At 45.2% G+C, this 7,097-nt stretch overlaps 1 long non-coding RNA gene and 1 other non-coding gene across 3 annotated transcripts in view; both read left to right on the top strand.

Annotated features, from left to right (window-relative positions):
- The first annotated feature begins 997 nt into the window (after window positions 1-997).
- Window positions 998-1,079, top strand: TRNAS-AGA (transfer RNA serine (anticodon AGA)). Its single transcript has one exon. It is a non-coding gene; the product is annotated as a tRNA-Ser (tRNA).
- An 88-nt stretch (window positions 1,080-1,167) lies between these two features.
- LOC137452686 (uncharacterized) overlaps window positions 1,168-7,097 on the top strand; it is a 74,518-nt gene continuing 68,588 nt past the window's right edge. For both annotated transcript variants that reach the window (XR_010990140.1, XR_010990141.1), the window contains exon 1: window positions 1,168-1,327. This is a non-coding gene — a long non-coding RNA (uncharacterized lncRNA). The remainder of the gene's footprint in view (window positions 1,328-7,097) is intronic.

Genomic DNA, 7,097 nt, shown 5'->3' with positions numbered 1-7,097 from the left:
TCCTGTGCCAGGAAACCTGCAGCCTCGTGGTTGCTTTTACACTCTACTTAACAAAAGGCTCCCAGTGGCAATAGCCAAGAAGAGAAAACAGCATTTAAGAAGGAACTCTACTTATGAAGTCTGTCTTTTTTGTCTGTTTTGTCTCACAAGTTTCACATTCCAGACTTTTACCAGAAGCATCAAAAGCTCATTCTGTACCTGCCACCTTTGGATCTCTTAATTTTTACAGACTTCCATCACATCCACCATTCTTCCAGCTATTTCTTTATAGGACGAAAAGTCCTAATTTGCTCATCAAGTCCTCTTTCAAGAGCTGCTTCTCTCTGGGAACACTCCCAGACCCTTCTGCATACCCAGTTGGGGTGAAGAACCTGTTCAGGGGGTGACTGCAGTGTCACTGAGGGGTGAGCAGCAGAAGGCAAAAAGCTGTGCCCAGTGCGAAGCATTGTTTTCTCAGAGCTTCTGTGCACGGGTGGGCAGAGCTTCTGCAGAGAACCACTGAGGGGTTAAAAAAAAGGCACCTAGGTGCAATCAGAAGCGAGAAAACAAAGCTGGGCTGTGCCAGTCTGCTGTGGGTGCCGGTGAGGGGGAATAGAATAGAATAGAATAGAATAGAATAGAATAGAATAGAATAGAATAGAATAGAATAGAATAGAATAGAATAGAATAGAATAAGCAGCTGATGGCTGCTTTCTGTGCAAAATAAAGGCTGGAGTGAACAGCACCTCCGAACAATTCTGAGGCTAGGCCCGTGTGGGTTTGCAGCGCCAGCCGGCCGCGGAGGAAGCTCCCAGCCCCACCGGCGGCTGTATTTCAAAACCAGCAGCGTGGTGCCCATCGTTTCAATGCCGATGGATGCGTGCGAAATGTTTGTACTTGTAGACCGAGGGTGCACAGATGCCACCGAGGCTTGGGGTAAATATTTTAGGTCCATGGAACAGAAAACAGTGGAAGATGAATTAGTGAAGCTACCGTGCCAAAACTGCTGCCTGTCGGTGTAGTCGTGGCCGAGTGGTTAAGGCGATGGACTAGAAATCCATTGGGGTCTCCCCGCGCAGGTTCGAATCCTGCCGACTACGAGCCGGGATATTATTTTCGCCCCCGGACTGAAAAACCTCATCCATTTTTCCCACCGACCATTTTGCACCAAAGGCGCCCGCCGGCAAACATCCGGCAGGGTGGCCGAAGGCCAACCCAAGGGAAGGGAGGCGGGATCCTGTGGCATCCGGACGCGGCCTCTCTGCCGGGGCGGGCGCCGATCCAGGGCGACGCCTCTTCCCCCCGCTATGCAGCACAACCCAGCGCCCGCCGTGCTGGTCACCACCAGGTACCGGGGTGGAGGGACCGAGAGCGAGGGCCCTGCCGCCCGCCTCAACTTTGCCAGGCGCGATGGGCGGGCGCTGCCGCCGCGGAGACTCCATGACGGGGCAGGGCCCGCGCACCCGCCCGGGAAGGCGAGGGACGGGAAGGGGATGAGCGACGCCTCACGGAGGCCGCGGGGCTGAGGGGAGGCCGAGCAGCAGTGAGCGCAGAGGCTGAGGCGAGGCCGAGGTGGGCAGGACGTTGCTGTTGCTGTTGTAGATTTGCTCCCGGGACACTTCGGATATGTGCAGTGACTTGAGTTCTTTGGCATTTCTCAGCCTGGGGAGATCACTGTTGTCTGGTCGAGGCTGTTAAAGACCGGCTGTTTGGTCCAGCCCTCCTGTAGTAACTTAGAGTCGTTTCTCGTCCACATTGACGCTACCGGGCAGGCAGTGTGTCCTCCCACCCTCCGGAAACGTTGTTTCTTTGTCAATATTTTGAAGTGGGTCAGAAGGAATTAAAACTCGTTCTGGAGTGTACAACGGCTTTTTTGATGCATGGTGTCAATGCTTTTGGTTGACTCTAATTCCTCACCACTATTCTCTGGGTCTCTGATGTCCATCGGGCCGCAGGGAGCTTGTCTGCATTGAAGTTAGGCCAGCAATGAAGTTGGGCCAGGCAAAAAAATCTATTTTCTGTTCCCACCCTCTTGAAAATATTGCCCTAGGCAGGTGCAGAGGCACTGGTTTTAGTTGCATTAACGTTTTTTAATCTGTATTTTCTTAGATGAGGCGAATGAAACTTCAAGAGAAAATGCCTCAAGATTGCTTGTGGCAATCTTTATAGAGAAATTATAGTGATATCGTTCTTTTTTGTCTCCTCTCCTCCCCTCCCCCTCCCCCTCCCCCTTCCCCTTCCCCCAGATGTGACAGGAGAAATAGAAGTGTTGATTCAGCAAGATCCTGACTCTCACACCTACCTCCCAGGACACAAATAACAACTATTTTAGTCACATTAACTTCAAAGACTTTTAATCCTTAAATATTTGGTTGTATCAGTGCTTGACTTCCCTTGGAGGAGTGGCCTTGAAGCTTCAAATGTATTAGACTGAACTTGCATACGTGTTTTTTAGGACTGACTTTATATTAGGGTTAGCCTTGGAAATGGAAATCTGAACACATGGAGTTATTTTGCAGTCAATGGACTTCCACTTGCAAGTTGTCCCACTGATAGAGGAATACACTCAGCGACAAAATTGGTTATATGTGTATATGTGGGGTTAAGGCTTTACCAAGTGAATTTATTTTCTAGTTTGTGAGATAAGGTAGCTGTAGAGTTGTGAGCTTTTTCATTCTATGCATACTGGAATGGGCAACAGCATTCTTAGTTGTTATAGTAATACAAACATAATAATCTGCATACCTGTAGTTAGATTATATAGAGAATTAAAAATGTTTGCTGACTAATTTGTGTCTGATATTTTGCTTTCACTTAACAAAACTCTTCCTTCCTGGAATTGTGCGAGGCCAGGTTGTATGGGGCTTTGAGCAACCTGGACTAATGGAAGGTATTCCTGCCTGTGGCAGTGGGTTGGATGTAGATGACCTTTAAGGTCCCTTCAACCCAAACAACTGTATGATTCTATGATTAGATTCTGTGAATAAACTAGTTGTACAAGTTGTTTTTCTTACTGTGACCTGGTGTGGTAGTGTGAAAATTTAATCCTCCCACCACATAAAGCACAGCTAGACTCAGTTGGAGAAGCAAATGAAAAGCTGTATTTTACAAGCAGAATGAAATGCAATGAATACATACAAAATATACAGTATTTACAGTATATACAAAATATACAAGAAAGAACGTAACACAGAAACACCCTCCCAAGGAGAATCCCCCCCAGGTTCCCCCAAAACCCCTCTCTTGCCCTTTTCTTGTTCAAGTCTAATTGGACGGGAAAAGGATTAAAAGAGAAATGGATATTAAGGGAAATTTCATTAGTGTAAAGCTTTGTTAGAGAAGTTAGGTTCTTATCTCATCAGTCCAAGGTCAGCAGTATGCACTCTGGCCAAGAACAGAAAGAAGAGACTGAACTCAGACTGTAAGTTCTTAAAGCTACATTCTACTGATCTGCCAATGAAATTAGTTTAGAATTATCTTTGTTTTTTACACCTAAACATTTCAGCTAGAGAATTCTGTAGCTTGTCTTTTCTTAAAGGCACAGCCTAAAACTGTCACACCTGGGTTGTCACAATTTAGTTACCTTTGGGCAGAGGTTGGAGCTGGGTGCTGCTGATTGTGTGCAGAAGGTGCAGAGTCCATTCTATTGACCACACAGAAACTGGAATAAAGTTTCTCTGGTCACAGCACTTAGATCCCTTACTTTGCTTACCTGCTTATCATGGCTACTTTATCTTCTTTCCCATCTTGGTCTTTCAGCACAGAAAGCAGATTAATTAAAATACAAATCCTCTATATTATAGCAAATCAAAACACTGCAGCTCTTCCATGAACTGTGGAAACTGTTTTGTTCAGCTGACCTTTATATGGGCTGCCATTCCTCTGTCCCATGTCAGTCCTGCATAATCTGATTGTGCAACCACAGTGTTAACTGTTATGAATGGTCTCACTGTATTCAGGTGGAGTGATTCATGTTAGGAAAGTTAACCATGTGCCCAAGTCTCCCTGGAACTATCTGTGTTGTAGGAAGAAGTGTAGCTTACAGATACTCAAGCTAGATTTAAATATAGAATAGAAGCATTAAACCCATGCGTCTGATTTAAACAACCAACTTTCTGCTTTAGTTTCCTTTTTAAAGCTACTAATGTAAAAGCAATTGTTTCTTGTGGAAAATGCAATGAAACTATATTCTTTCTTGGGGTTTGTAGGCGCTGCTTCTGCTTGAATAACAACAGTAACAATATTAAATGAACTAAAACACAGGAGGCTGCTTATTTTGAAATGAAGGTGTTACAAAAACTAGTGTGCACTTTGGCTATTACACTCTGTCAGTCTCAGCCTCCCCATTGATTTCTGCTCCTTTAGAATAATTTGTATATTTAAAAATCCACATAATCCTGTGGTTATGGAAGAGATAATAGGGGTAGACCTATTGTAAAAGATGACAATGAAAGTGATCACAAAGCCTAAAACAAACAAACAAAAATGTAGCAATTTCCCTTCCCTCTAATTGCTTTCTATTACAGTCATTTTAGCTCAGACTTTTAACAACTTCAAAAGAAAAACCTGTGGTTTAGGTAAGGTGCTTAGTAACTTCATGACATTTTCAGAACTCTGAACTCTGATTGCCCTCTACAACTACCTGAAAGGTGGTTGTAGCCAGGAAGGGGTTGGCCTCTTCTCCCAGGCAACCAGCACCAGAACAAGGGGACACAGTCTCAAGCTGCCCCAGGGGAGGTTTAGACTCGAGGTGAGGAGGAAGTTCTTCACCGAGCGAGTCATTCGTCATTGGAACGGGTTGCCCAGGGAGGTGGTTGAGTCATCGACCCTGGAGGCGTTCAAGGGGAGATTGGATGTGGCACTTGGTGCCATGGTCTAGTCATGGGGTCTGTGTTGATAGGTTGGACTCAATGATCCTCGAGGTCCTTTCCAACCTAAGTGATACTGTGATACTGTGTGATACTGTGATATATCCAGCTCTTACAGTGTAGTTGTGTCATCTCAGCACATCTGTAGGTGGATGATGCTGTAAGCTAAATAAGGCTGTTCAGGAGGAAAGGCTTACTGTATTTTTCCTTTTATCTGCATCAGAGGTGAAAACCAGGCCAATTGTGATTTATTCTATCTGTGACCATGTTAACAGCTAGAAGTAAGTCACTCCTGACTACCGTCTGACAGAACTGTTCACAGTTGTAGCTGCAGTCACAGCTTTTGAGTGACTGCATATCTGAAAAGCATTTCCTCTGCTATTGGTACATTCTAAAAAACTCAGGTTACTGGCAGGTGTACTTTGAGTCAGTATTTTGTCTGCCACTGATAGAGACAATACTCCAGATAATGACTGTAACTTAACAGATTTGACAGACTGCTGTGGAAAGCAAGGCACCTATGTATTTATACATAAACACTATTGATTTTGTGTTTAAAGCCCAACAGCGTATAACTGAGAACATTTTGTGTGATAGTGTAAAGTCAGGTCCTTGACTGAGAACAGAATCAGAGCAAATAGAACGGCATTTAGGTACCTAGTATAACATCATAGCCCTAATGTTTTAAACATGGCTTGCAAATAAAATTGGGTATGAAGGTGGGCCTGTGCCCTTGTTTATCTGATTTGAAAAGAATGCTCAAGATCCTGTCTTTAAAAAGCTTTTTATTCCATTTTGCATTCAGATATTTAGAGGTTGCTTTCTTGATAAAACTCAACTATCAAAAGGACTTGTCAAGTTTTGACATGATGAGAGGAGTCTTTTGAATATTTACTTGAAATTCGATTGTTTAAACCTCCTTAAAGTGTGATTTAAGTGATGTAGGACTAGGGGGAATGGAATGAAGCTGGAGGTAGGGAGATTCAGGCTGGATGTGAGGAGGAGGTTCTTCACCATGAGAGTGGTGAAACCCTGGAATGGGTTGTCCAGGGAGGTGGTTGAGGCCCCATCCCTGGAGGTGTTTAAGACCAGGCTGGCTGAGGGTCTGTCCAGCCTGGTCTAGTATGGGGTATCCCTGCCCATGGCAGGGGGGTTGGAACTAGATGATCCTTGTGGTCCCTTTCAACCCTGACTGATATTAAGATACTAAGATACATATCCTTAGGTGAAAAGGCACCTGTGTTAATGAATCTAAACTCTGAAAATAAAGAGACAAGAATTCCACAAGACATGCCTGCAATCCACAGGAATGTGGCAATGCCAGTGATGAGCAGTGTGAGCAATCTAGCAGTGCAGGCCTAGAGCCTGACATGGTGGTAGGCCATGCTCAGCATAAGTGCAGAGCCAGCTAGCAGTGGAGCAAAACAGTGCTGTGCCTGCAGCATGTAACTAAAACAAGGCACTGGTAGCTATAAACATGGACAGTTATCTTGGGGCAACAGGACATGCAGCTGCATCAACAAACCTTGGGTGTCGTTAGTAGTTGGACCAATAATCTATAATAGTGCGATGTGTGGTCACTCATAGGGAACCAATGAAGCCATGCCAACAAGGCACTCCGAGTTTATATAAGTTGTAGAAGTTCCCTTGCTACGCACTTCTGCCTTTCCTGTCTCTTCTTCTTCTACACTTTACTGTGCTATACTCGCACTACAGGCCTGCACCATAGGCCTGCAACACTGGAACAATAAAGGAACAATACTCGATCATATTGGTCAGCCATACTGATTCCAATCTCCGTCGACCATATCTGGTGCCCGAATACACCTGAACTCGTGGACAAGGGATCCTCGGACTACGATACTGATCAGCTCAGCATAAAGAGGTACGTCCGAGCGATACGGAAAGCCGGTCAGAATAGCACTGCCCTGGTGCTGAAAAAATTATCAGCGCATGCTCAAAAAGGAAGTGATTCTCACCTTGGCCCGGTGAGCGACCGGGGACGGGCAAGGGGAAGCACGCCACGAAATAGAAGAGGCTGTTCTAAACGCCCTCCACCTATCCTCTCCATGAGAGGTATTACTGGTGATTCTGGGATCTTAAAAAGGCTACTAGCCTGGGCCCGGAGTCATCCCCACGGCAAATAAGCTTTTAATTCCGAAGCACGGGACGAAATTACAGCCCAGCTGTGGGATGAGGTGCTACATACTTAAAAAAGAAGCTTTTCGCTATAGCACCGTGTGACGGATT

Source organism: Melanerpes formicivorus, unplaced genomic scaffold (genome assembly GCF_026170545.1).
Source record: "Melanerpes formicivorus ecotype bairdi unplaced genomic scaffold, bMelFor1.0.p_v2 SCAF_57, whole genome shotgun sequence".
NCBI classification, from domain to species: domain Eukaryota; kingdom Metazoa; phylum Chordata; class Aves; order Piciformes; family Picidae; genus Melanerpes; species Melanerpes formicivorus.
Note: the sequence above shows the minus strand (reverse complement) of the source record. Positions and strands in the feature narration are given on the sequence as shown.